Source organism: Carya illinoinensis, chromosome 12 (assembly GCF_018687715.1).
Source record: "Carya illinoinensis cultivar Pawnee chromosome 12, C.illinoinensisPawnee_v1, whole genome shotgun sequence".
NCBI lineage: Eukaryota > Viridiplantae > Streptophyta > Magnoliopsida > Fagales > Juglandaceae > Carya > Carya illinoinensis.
In genome coordinates, this window is record NC_056763.1 from 15799996 (window position 1) to 15813962 (window position 13967).

The window sequence follows — 13967 nt, forward strand, 5'->3', positions numbered from 1 at the left end:
GTTGTTTCATGAACCCACTATGAATTTAGTCTCCCTTTTGTTAAGAGGAAATCAGTGCTATATTTTGAATAAAAGTGCCAACCATTCTGGATGTGATCTACTCGCGTAAGTGTACTAGTTTCTGTCGAGCGATGAGTTTGAATGTACTCAAGGCATTAAAAAAAATACTAATTCTCCTCTCGATATGCTTTCGTTGTGCAAATACAGTACTGGTATAGATAAACCCATCTGGGTCATGTTCTCTTTCAATTATGCTGTTGGGAACTAGGTGAAACATGATTTTGTACAGTTGTACTGTAGCAAATAATTGTCATATTATACAGTTGTGTTTCATATGGTTTGAAGGTAATTAGCATTATCAATACGCCAATTATTGTACGTAGTGCTATTATAAAAAGGATTCTGTGGTCAGAGTGTATTATTTGCTAATTAGAACGTACACCCACTGAAAGTTCACCAAATATTGGTCATCATCGTTTAGCAGAGATGCCTGCTGCTACATCAATCGTATAATCTTGTCGTTATATTACAATGGCGGAATCCACGTTGTGGAAGAAGAAACTAGAAGGCAAAGTGGCCATAGTCACAGGCGGTGCTAGTGGCATCGGGGAGGTGACCGCACATGTTTTTGCCAAGCATGGTGCACGTATGGTGGTGATTGCTGATGTCCAAAAAGAACTAGGCTAGCAGGTGGCCAAATCCATTGGCTTGAACCATTCCACATACATCCATTGCGATGTTACTAATGAAGAGCAGGTCAAAGCCATGGTAGAATGGACGGTCAAGAACTATGGGTAGCTTGACATCATGTTTAGTAATGCAGGGATTTTTAGTAGGTCGGATCAGACCGTACTTGACCTGGACTTATCGGCCCTTGACCATCTATTTGCTATCAATGTGCGAGGCACGACTGCATGTGTAAAGCATTCAACACGTGCTATGGTTGAAAGGGGTGTGAGGGGGACCATCGTGTGCACCGCAAGTATAGCAGCAAGCCGAGATGCATTCCAAAAAATCGATTACTATATGTCAAAGCACGCAGTGCTCGGGCTTGTTCGATCCGCAAGCACGCAGCTAGGGGAGCATGGCGTTCGGGTGAACTGTGTATCACCCGCTGTAGTTGCAACTCCAATGTCATACAGTGCATTTGGAATGGATGCAGAGCAGTTGCATGAGGCATTTGAGTCGCATTCAAGCTTAAAAGGTGTTGCACTGAAAGCGGAACATGTGGCGGATGCTACACTCTTTCTTGCATCTGATGATTCTGGATTTGTCAATGGGCATGACCTATTGGTTGATGGGGGCTGGCTTGACTAGCAAAATCTAGACGAGCATTAAGGATTCGACCTTCAAGATTTCCACTAATACTACCATCTGGAGATAAAAACAAATGCTTTAATAATACTTGTACGAGAAAAATAAAGCTAAAAAGGTTGTATATAATATATATCGAACTTGGTTTTCTACAATAAAAGCTTCTTGCGTTTGTTGAGCAAATAAAGCTACCATGTGATGAGTTGCAAACGAGAATATGTATTGATTGTCCAATAAAATATAATGTCTCATGGTTTGATTTCAGATTTGCAAATAGAATTTCACTACAACATGTTTTAGTTTCTGTGTTGGTTTAGAATTTGTGACGATCACTAAACCGTTACCAAAGATATTATTTAGTGACATTAAAATACTATTTGAACAACTTTCCCACGTATGACACAATTAAGTTCAATTGTCCTTAATAAGTCGTAGTTTTAGAGTTCAATATGTTCAAACGTATATCATTAAATGCGCGAAAGTATATTATAAGTTCGAACGTATATTTATCCATGCAAAAATTTTACGTCGAATTTCGAACGTTAATGCAAGATTTATGAGAAAACATAATATTTTAAAATTATATTTATATTGTATGAATGAGTTACATTCAAATGTAACGAGAGTAAGGCGAACATATCTTATCTATCGTGCGATTCGTGCGCACGTGATTTCTTCTAGTGAGAACAATATGCATTCTTGTGTGAACGTCTCTACTTAAGGTTCAAATGTATGATCGTGATTTGGAATTTGTAAATTTAAATATCCTAACCAAAATAAGGAAGATACTATTGAAACATAGTACTATTGGAACGAAATTAAAAATTAAAAATTTATAGAGAAACAAAATACATAAATACAAAATATATTAATTGATATTGTTTATTCCCCAAGATAGTTCAAACATTACCTAAGATAGTTCAAACATCAGTACAGATAGTTCAAACATTACTAAGATCGTTCGAATGTCAACAAGATTATTTGAATGTTGTGCAGATTGTTCACCCAGATAGTTCAAGCATTACTCAAGATATTTCGAATGTCATAGAGATAGTTTAAACGTTATCCAAGATAGTTTGAATGTCAACCTAGATCGTTCAAACGTTAACCAAGATAGTTCAAATGTCAACCCAAATTGTTCGAACACCCTAGAATGTTCAAATAACACTCCAAATCATTGGAATGTTGCTATACTTTTGTGTTAGTTTGTTTAAACCACCCTAAAATACAATGATCATCTATTTTGTTAAGTTTGAGCATTTTGGTTGGATTTAAATATTAGTTTTACGTTCAAACACATTTTTCCAGAGCATTCAATTGTCACTATAACACCCAGGCTGTGACGCCCCTAGATTTTGATTGGGATTGGAAGGACTTTGAAGCGTTGAGACATGCAACCCAAGGTTTCCTGTCTCTGTTCATGACAATTTAAAATGCAATATACCTAGCATGCATTTAGCAATGTACAATATTCACAGTGGATATTTTTTTTTAAGCAATACTCTGCACCAAATGAGATATATTCCAAAACATTTAAACATAATCCATAAACTGAAAGTAATAGATATTCAAGATTACAAAATAAGTCTAAAAGGAATGTAATCATAAGAGTATGGAAAACAGAGCTTCTTAAATATAAGTATTAACTAAAGCATCTAGTAGGCCAATCCATTGAGTAGCTCATGCAACTTAGTGAGGGATACGATAATACTATCTATAAAACAAAGCATGAAGGCAATGAGCTCCGCGTCGTGCATTTGCTGCCTAATCGACCATCTCCAGTTGGCCAATGTCGGTTGCATCTCTTGGTCCTGACACATCTTCTACCATTCCAGGAGGATGGTAGTTAGAACTATCATAGTGAGATTTAAGTCTTGGCAAGTTAACAAAGAACTTAAACTAATAGTTTAAAAAATGCATGCATAATAGTAAAAGCATGAATGCATATCGTGATCATGAATAAGCATGAAGTGATTCGACACTTAGCATGACATGTGCTGACATGACTTAAATCGACATGAGAAGAATTGAATTGATGTGAAATAAATGACATAAAGCTAATGGTGAACTAGACATGTATTGAACTTGAGTTGAACGTGAATTGAATGTGAACATGAGCTTGAATGTGAAATACATGAACTTGGAATCTATTCAATAATTAAGCATGATTAATAAAAGTGACCATATTGGTGCTACAAGGTTTCCCTTGAGCTGTTTGTCCCTGCCGATTACTTCATAGCAAGTGCATATACCCTGGAACTGATACGTATCTTGTGATAGGTATTTGCACCAGCATGAGTACGTATAACATGAAATTGAATGTGTCGGAGGCACCATCTGCATTAATGTTTGACTTTGCTCTGGTGACTAGTTAAGTAGGCCGCATTCGAAGTCTGTTGATCTTTACGTTGTCAACCTAGGAAATTTCACACTAGCTTAGATACTCCAGCATGAACAAATGAGTTCTATTAGGATATTACCTTATCCTAACACTTGAGGTCGTGATAACTAAAAAATACTTGACTTGATGTGGAAAAATTATTTTTAAGGCACACTCAGTACTCAAGACATAATATGACATGAAATGAAATGACAAATGACTTGACATAACATAACGTGACATGTACGTAAGATGAATGACATGGCAAAACATGTAATAGATAAATCTTTCATGGTATGATAAAGTGTGTAACAAATAAAACTTTTGTAACATGATAAAATGTATATCAAATAAACATGTAGTGACATAATAAAATATGTAACAGATAAACATGTAGTGACATGGTATATCATGGCATATGTAAGAACGTGAACAATTGTTCTCTTACTAACACACATACACAATATCCTTGTCAAAGGGGTCTAAGACAAGGATGCTTACATTTTATGTGCTAAGGCTTTTAGTTCCCATCTATCAACTGCTAAAGAACAAGGGTTGCTTACTAGTGTCCTAATTGCTCAAGGTGCACTATCCATGAGTCATCAGTTTTTTGTAAATGATAGTTTTGTTTTCTGCCAGGCTAATATGATTGAATGGGCTATATTTAATCAGATTTTGGGACTCTATGAAACTGCTTCTGGATAGTCAATAAACAAAGAGAAAACTTCCCTTTTCTTAGTAAGAATACTAAGCCTTCAACCAAGGCTTACTTGATGGAAATAGCTGGGCTACAAGACTCCCCTGACTTGGAGAAATATCTTGGTCTACCCTCATTGGTTGGAAGATCTCAGATGAGGGCTTCTGAAGATATTATTGATAAAGTGAAGAAGAAGATGGGAAATTGGAATAATAAGTTTCTTTCTCAAGCTGGGAGAGAAATTCTTATTAAAGTTGTGCTTCAGTCGGTGCCCACATATTTCATGAGTGTATTCCTTTTGCCTAAAATCCTTTGTCAAAAGTTAAATTCCTTACTTTCAAATTTCTGGTAGGACAACAATGATACTTGGCATAAAATTTATTAGAAGTCTTGGAGTGTGATGTGCATTGCTAAACAACAAGGTGGATGTGGCTTTCGAGATTTATCCAATTTCAACTTAGCGCTTTTGGCAAAACAAACCTGGAGGATCCTAACTTCACTTGATTCCCTACCAAGCAGGATTTTTCAAGCCAAGTATTTTGCCAACTCAACCTTATTAGAGGGTCCAAGGCCTTCCTTTGTGTGGAGAAGTATTTATCAAGCCATGAATCTAATTAAGGATGGGGCTCTTTGAAGAGTAGGCAATGGTAGACATATTCATGTTTGGAGGGATAAGTGGATAAGAAAGAGGAGTTCTAGTATGATTCAATCTCCTATGCATATTTTAGGGGCTACTGCTTTAGTGGAAGAGTTAATTGAACTAGTAAGTCCACTTACTGGTTGGTGGAATGTTGAGCTTGTTAAAAATGTCTTCAATGATGTGGACTCCTTTGCTATTCTACATAACGCAGTGAGTGCATTGGTAGCTTCTAATAAGCTAATTTGGAGAGACTCTTCTAATGGTCACTTTACAGTGAGAAGTGCCTATCACATGTCTATTTCTTCACAATTGAATCTAAAAGGGGAATCCTCAACCATTAATGATTTTGCTCAATGTTGGAAGCACTTATGGGCTTTACCTACTACAAATGCAATGAAGAACTTCCTATGAAGAGCATGTACTAACTCTCTACCAATGAAGGAGAATCTATATAAAAGGAAAGTTACTGCAAACCCTTTAATCCCATTTTATTGAGAGAGGATGAAACTGTTGGTCATATCTTGTGGTCATGCCCATCTGCTATTAATATATGGGTATTGGGTGCTAAATCTTTACAAAAGGCCTCTATTACTAATCTTGATTTTACTCAAGTTTATAAACAGATGTTAGCTAGGCTGTCTGTCCATAAACTAGTTTAATATTGATGTTGTTTTAGCAAAGAGTGATGTGATGCTTCCAGTTGAACAATTTTATATTGATGTTGTTGTCCCTTCTATTCCTGATCTTGTAATGGCTGAATGCCAACATATTGTTTAATATAAATGCCATAGAAAAAAAAAAAAACACACCAACACGCACACATACACAATAATCCGATAGTAAGTTAAAAGCTAATTTTACTCGTACATAAACATGTACTTAAAATAAATCATAGTATGATAAAATAAATCATAGTATGACATAATATGACCTTTATAATAAGCATAATAAACATAGATGATGATCTCTTACCACTATACATACACAAGTATCCTAAAAGCAAGTTAGATGCTAACTTACAGTAATTGTAGCATGACGAATTAAAATGTGCGAAATATGAGAAGCGGTAAGGAGATATTTCTAAACATCAAATATTTGTCACTAACAGATTAGAAACACCAAAATACTGACTTAGAGTAAAATTACCATTTTACCCCTAACTTAAGGTTTTCACATCTTAACTCCCAAACTCACCACAATTTTTATTTCTCAAGTAAATTTTGTCCTAAATCCAAATATTTAAATAGAAAAATTTAAAACACATCACAACTAGGTTATTCATGCCTAGGCTGAAACATACATATGCCAAACCTCTTATTTTTGTTCCAATCCTATAAAACCTCATTTCTCAAGCCTAAACTGATATATTGCAACATACAAAATCATATCCTATGTTCAAATAACATACTAGAAAATTCAACAAAACTCACGTCACAAAAATCACAAATCTCTTCAAAAACTTCAAGTTTTTAACCATAAACACAATCCTTGATGCTCAAGCTTTTATCTCTTTTCAAAATAACTCCAAAAACTCCAAAAGTTCAATAGCATACTCTTCATACATTCATAACACATTACTCAGAATTATCCTACTTTGAATCATCAAGCTGAAAGCATAAAAATCACAAAAATCTAACTTAAAGCATTAGGCCTTAACACTTTCTCCAAAACTGAATTCTACATGGTTTGGTTTTGATCAAACCATTTGATCTGAAATATATCATGAAATAAATCACAAATCAACAACATCATATGGTTAATAATCAAGTCCTAGGATAGATATAAGCATAAGACCTAAGAGTACATGGTAAAATATGAAACAAAACATAGATCTACCCAAAACATTTAAATATAAGACCCATCTGAACCTTTCTATGTATAAAAATTCATAACTTTAAAACCAATATCATAAATCCTCAAACTAACATCCTAACATGTAAATCAAAGTCCTAGAAACATTATATGTAAATATTAAAGCCACTGGAGGATGATTTCACATCAACAGATTTAAGCATAGACAAAAGAAAATCTACTTTTAACTTCCCAGCTTTCAACTTTTTAGATCTTTGCAAAAATCTCATAAGAAACTTATAACATGCAAAGAATCTTCATCAAACTTGTATATTAGCATGTTAACTATAATCCATAAAAAGACTAGGGTTTTGGCTGGCATCATACTAAACTTTGAGTGATGGGATGTTAGCCAAAACCAGGGGCAGAACTAGCCGATGGATTTCTACTAGCAACTATTGTGTGAGAGGGAGTTATGAGGTGGCACTTGGCCTTCCCATCAACCACTGTTTGGGGCTGATTTGGGAAATGATAGGACTACAAAGGCAGGAGAAAACTTACTCCATAAACCTTGCCTTGGTGGCTCAATTTTGGGGATCTTAATGGGCCTTAAGTGAATGGGCTCCCATTTAGGGTTTTAATGGGGTTTGGGTTACTATCAAGCCTAAATCCAATTTTTCTTGGCTCATTAAAATTACCAAGGTTTGAAAGGATAAATAAAGATGTAATAACATGAATTTGAGTGGCTAAAAGCATGTGAAAGTGATTTGTTATCAAACTCTAGGCCAAAACTAGGTTAAAAACATGAATTTGGGGTTTTGGTTTTCACCAATCTTTTGGGTTTTTAACTGGATTTGAAGTATTTGGGGTTTCACTAGGGTTGAAACCCTCTTTGGTTTGGCACAAATTAGATGGTTAGATGGAATAGGGTTTTACTTTGGTGGCATGATCACAAATCTTGATTTCCTTCACATTTATCATTTCATGGTTTCTCTTGGTGTCAAGTGCCTACTACTATTCACGAAGTGTGGTTAAGATCTTTCCATGTATCCAAATAAAACATCTCTAACCTAATTTTGACATTTCACACTGTGATTTTGAAAACACTAATCCAAGTGCTAACACCGAGGCTACTATTCACTCCTAAAAAAGGTGAAAGTAACCTTTACACCATAAAATCCTCAATATTTATACGAAACTAGGAGCATGTTTCATTTTTTGAAGTTCAACTCCTAAGTGCCTCGAAAAATTCAAAATGCATTTTCGAACAAGCGTTATTCTGGAAATCGAGAATCGTTTTATTGAGCCATAAAATTCTAAATATTCATCTGAGACTAAAGGCATAGACTGTTTCTAATTGTCACACTCCTAAGTATCTAAAAAAATTAAAATTGCACTTTTTGCACCATAGTGAGTGGTAACACTAACCATGTTGACAGACTAAAACTTACATGATTAATCGATTCGAGAAAATTTCTAGGGTTTTTATAAGATTCCTAAAACCTAAATAGATTCATCTATTAAATTTCTGGAGGGTTGTTACACAGGCTCCAGCTAGGCCCAAACCCATAGGGAAGCCCAGTGCACTCGAAGAAGTGAAGAAACGATGTCGTTTTGGGGTCAGAAGCTTTCTTTTTCCTTCCCTCTTTTTCTTGCCTTCCTGACGGTTTCTCCCTCCTCAATCCTTTTCCTCTCAGTCACTCCCTTCTCCCTATTTTCCCTCTCCTTGTTTCATCCATTCACACCATTCCACTACAATTATTTGATGCGTCCCAAGGTGGACCGAGCCTTAGAGATCCTTTGCAAATTCTAGATGGCGCAATCACAGGATCGAGGGCTAAGAAGAGTAAGGAAGCAATGCAAAGATTGGTGCAATCCATTTGGGATGTGTCTAGCAAAAGCCCAACATTCAAGATGGGCTTAAAGGAAGAAAATCCAGTTTCATTCATGTGATACAATAAGCTATGAAAGACATGACTTGGGTCCATTGTTATTGAAGGCTTTGGACTTGCTTATTTCATTAAAATGGCTTATTTTATTACTCATAGGACTTAATCTAGAATAATTGGGCTTGGGAGATGTCCTGCCCACACATATGTCTTATTTTTAATGAACTAGGATTTTTGAGAAGGCCTTGTATTTTGGCCAATGGCTTATTTAGGGGTGTAAAAAAAAACCGGTAAACCGAAAAATTGGCCCGGACCGGTTGTATCGGTTTTGGAACGGTTCGGTCCGGAACCGGTTTTCATAAATGAAAAACCGGCCAGAACCGGTCCGGTTTCGGTTTTGGTTAGTTTTGGACCGGACCGGTACTATTTATATATTAATATTATATATAATATATTTTATATTATATATAATTTTTAATCACATAAAAAATAATCACATATATACTAATACTAATATTCTAATATAGATTATAGTTAATACTCATACTAATATAGTTATACTAAATCATCAAAACTAATACTAACATATAGTTATACTAATAGTCTAATATTAATACTATTATATTGTCTAATATATTATACAGCTATAACTAATACTAATATATATATACTAATACTAATCGTCTAATATAGGATTATAGCAGATTTTTTTTTTACACTAAATTTCTTATTTTAGTTTTTGTTTTATAGCAGTTTTTTATATAGCGAATTTTGTTTATATAACAGATTTTTTTTATAAAGCAGATTTTTTATATCAGAATTTTTTAAATAACAGATTTTTTTTTTTTATAAACCAGATTTTTGATAGCAGAATTTTTTTACATAGCAGATTTTTTTTTTGCAAAGCAGATTTTTGTAAATGGTAAACAGAATTTTTTAAATCAGTTTTTTCTTTTAAACAGAATTTTTATAAAAAAATTTGTATTTTATTAAAACCAGAAAACAGGACCAAACCGGACCGGAAACCGGTAAAACCGGAATACCGATTTAGGAGGAAAATCAGTGCGTAATCGGTTTTGAAAAATGCAAAACCGGTACCTACCGGTTCCGTTCTAGATTTTGTACAAAACCGGACCAAACCAGACCGGTTACACCCCTAGGCTTATTTGGAAAGTTATTATTTTATTTGAACTAAGGTTTTAGAAATTACTGTAACATGACACTACTCATGCTATAGTACCTGTGATACTATTCATGCTACATTATGTGGTACTATTCACTAGAGTTTTTGGGGATGGTTTATTTAAATTACTTATAGCCTTATTTTCTTCCTTTGTAATCTTGGTTCTTGAGGCAGGTTTTTCAATGGATCTAGATTTTAATTGTGACGCCCCCAAATTCCCATGCCCGAATACGGGGAAATCGAGACGTCCGGACGGTGACAACCCGGGTCACCATCCTATCGACGGGTGCCGAGTGTGTGCAAGGCAACATATGTGTACAAAGAAACACGTAGCGGATAACGAAAGTCATAACTAAGTATCAGAATTTTTCTTAACGTAATACAAGCTGTTTAAAACATACATAAATAAAATATTACAAAAACACAAATACAGTTTTAAACCAAATATAAATCATAGCATCAGCAACCCGGCGGAGCTGCATCCTCGGGCTCAACCTCCTCCTATTCGTCCTCCAACTCTGCACCAAAAGCTACGGAACCAAAAATGGTACCGCAGGTAAGTAAAACCCAAACACTACCAGATAAAAACACATATAGAACTCAAACAATATGCATGAAACATGCCCAATGCACAAAACCCATAAAACATAATTTTCCACACACCCCAAAAACCCATTTGGCCCAAAAACACATCCTTTCCGAAAAACACGCCAAAACTCACATTTGGCCTTTGCCCGACTCAAACCATTATCCATATTAACCGTATGCACCATGACCTCCCCTAGGGGTCATCCGCACACCCTGGCTCCAGTGCCACACCGTAGAGTACCACCACGCATGTGACACCTAACGAGCGATGCCCAGTTCTGTGCCCCGCACGTTCGTAGCCAAGCATCCTCTAGCCCTCACCAGCGAAGGGCCACGGAGTCGGTGCGTAGAGCGTTGCCCGGTTCCGCGCCCGGCGCGTTCGTAGCCAAGCAACCCCTAGCCCCCGCTCCCGTCGTCTAGAGACAACTCAGGGGACATCACTCAGTTTATTCTGCTCCCGAGTGACCAGAGGAGCTCCACCGGGATAATACCCCATCCCGGCTTGGGGTCGTGATACACACGCACCCGTAAGACCACTTACGCCAATACACAGGCTTTTCACACCATTTCACAAACACACGTGCATGCACCATGCAATGCCATAACAATGCACAATAAAATAATCCATCAACATAAAACAATAAAACAAGCAACTCCGTCCTCCATCCATCCGACCCCCGAACTCCTCGGACTCAGTCCGGAATCAACCAACCAGCAGATTAAATTATTGAAAGAGCAATATATATTTAAATCTGAAAATAGGGTTTGGAAAATACTTACAACGCTATATGGCAATTTTAGAAAACACGAGGCGTTGCAAACGGCGGCGAAAAAGCAACGTCACAGTGAAAATTCACTGTGGCCGTGGGTTGTGAAAAACCCACTTTTGAACGGGGACAAACTAGAGATTGGGATTGATAGGGAATGGTCTAGGGATGGTTGTGAAGCAATTGGAAGTGGTGGTTGGCCGTGGGTGGCGGCGGAATCGCCGGAAAGAGACCGGATTTTCCAAAAAGGAAAGCTAGCTCGTAGGAGCTGTTCCGGTGGTCGTTGGAGGCCGGAAATAGGTGGGTTAGGACGGCAAGGGACCGGTGATGAAGTGGTGAAGAAATGGTGGTCGGAGGTGGAGCGACGGCGGCGGATCGGAGCCAAAGCCGTGCGGGCTTTAAGGAGGATTTCCGGCCAAACGGCCGGCCGGTTGGGGGTGAGTTTCGGTGGGGAGGTGCGCCGGAGGGAGACGAAGCGAATGGGACCGGCGGTGAGCCGTACGGTGGCCGGACGGCGGTATACCGGGGAGTTGAAGCTTCCGGCGTGAGGGAGAGAGAAGAGAGAGAGAGACCGGGGGGGCTCGAGCGGGAAAGAGAGAGGGAAAAAGAAAGAAAGAAAAAAAAGAAAAAGAAAAAGAAAAAGAAAGGAAAAAGAAAGAAGGAAAAAGAGAAAAAGGAAAAAGAAAAGGAAAAAGGGAAAGAAATGTAGGGAAAAGACGAGATCTAAACCTCAGTCCGGGAAAAACAACACTAAACCGCCGCGAAGATATTAAAAACCACAAAACAACTAAAAGAAATAAAACACAACATCAATTAAATTAAAAACAATTTTAAAATGCAATTAAATTAAAATAAATAACTAATATATTAATTAAAATAAAAACAACCATTTCAGCGAAAATACACTCAAAAGCGGGTCATCACATCCTCCCCTCCTTAAAAACAAATTTCGTCCTCGAAATTTGCAGATCAACCACCAACTTAAAGCAAGCCACAAGAAAGCCCATAAACCAACTGTGATCAAGATTAAGATACATACCTTCTCTATTCGAACAAGTACGGGTACTGCTCCCTTATGTCCGCTGCTCGCTCCCAAGAGAAGTCTTGAGCTAACGGATCTCCCCAAGCCACTTTAACCAAAGGTATTGTCTTGGACCTCAACTGTTGCTCCTTCCAATCCAAAATCTGTGACGGAACAACTTCATAAGTGAGATCCGGTTGCAACTGAATACCCGCTGGGTCGACGAAGCGTGGTTCTTGCTGTCCAAAGCTCTTCTTCAGGGATGATACGTGGAAGACGTCATGAACATTCCCAAAATAATCTGGCAAAGCAACTCTATAGGCGACAGACCCTACTCTCTCCAGAATCTGAAAAAGGCCGACGTACCTCGGATCTAGCTTCCTCTTCTTACCAAAACGCTTAACACCTCTCATGGGAGAGACTTTAAGGTAAACCCAATCACCAACTTCAAACGACAACTCTCTCCTCCTGGTATCAGCGTAACTCTTCTAGCGACTCTGAGCTGCCGCCATTTTATCTCTGATGATCCAGACTTGGCTTAGCATCTCTTGAATTATTTCGGGTCCAATTATCCTACTCTCCCCAACTTCATCCCAACACAAGGGCGACCTGCACTTTCTCCCATAAAGAGCTTCATAGGGAGCCATCTGAATGGTCGCATGGAAGCTGTTATTGTATGCAAACTCGATGAGCGGCAAATGGTTTTCCCAACTTCCTTGGAATTCCATGACACATGCTCGCAACATGTCTTCCAGGGTCTGAATGGTGCGCTCTGACTAGCCGTCTGTCTGCGGGTGATAAGCAGTACTGAACTTCAACTTAGTACCCAAAGCTGCCTGCAAACTCTTCCAGAACTGCGACGTAAACCTCGGGTCTCGATCCGACACTATACTCTTTGGTACGCCGTGTAGCCGCACTATCTCTTTGACATACAAACGGGTCAACTTACCTAAAGAGTCGGTGTTATTAACAGGCAGAAAATGAGCACTCTTCGTTAACCGGTCCACAATCACCCAAACAGAATTCTTCCCACTAGGCGTTCTCGGCAAACCCACTACGAAGTCCATCGTGATGTCATCCCACTTCCACTCAGGAATAGGAAGGGGTTGGAGCATACCTGCAGGTCTCTGATGCTCGGCCTTCACCTGACGGCATGTGTGGCATTTCTCCACATATAAGGCAACGTCCTTCTTCATTCCATCCCACCAGTAATTTTTCTTCAAGTCTCGATACATCTTTGTACTGCCGGGATGAACTGAATACGGGGCCGCATGAGCTTCCGCCATGATCCGTTCTTTGAAATCTGAGTCCTTCAGGACCACTCTGCGATCTCAGAACCGAAGTATCCCATCATTATCCATGCTATAATGCAACGGCCCTCGAGATTTTCTGACTATTTTCCTGATGTTTAGAAGCTTCGGATCCTTTCTTTGGAGAGTTTTCAATTCTTCAAAATCAATTACCCGAATATCGAGAACTGAAGACAAAATCTCCACTTGCTGCGAACTCTCTATAAGGAGCCTTCTCATCCCACAAAGCAACGAATCCAATTCTGATGGCTCGGCTTCATCTTCCAAATGTGACTTCCGGCTCAAAGCATCAGCAACTATATTAGCCTTCCCCTGGTGGTACTTCTTCTCACACTGATAGTCACTGATTAGCTCCAGCCATCGCCTCTGCCTCATATTCAGATTTTT

General features: G+C 38.1%; 1 pseudogene; it reads left to right on the forward strand.

The window, feature by feature from the left end:
- Positions 1-531: 531 nt before the first annotated feature.
- On the forward strand, positions 532-1749 carry LOC122289279 (annotated as a pseudogene).
- The last annotated feature ends 12218 nt before the right edge of the window (positions 1750-13967 follow it).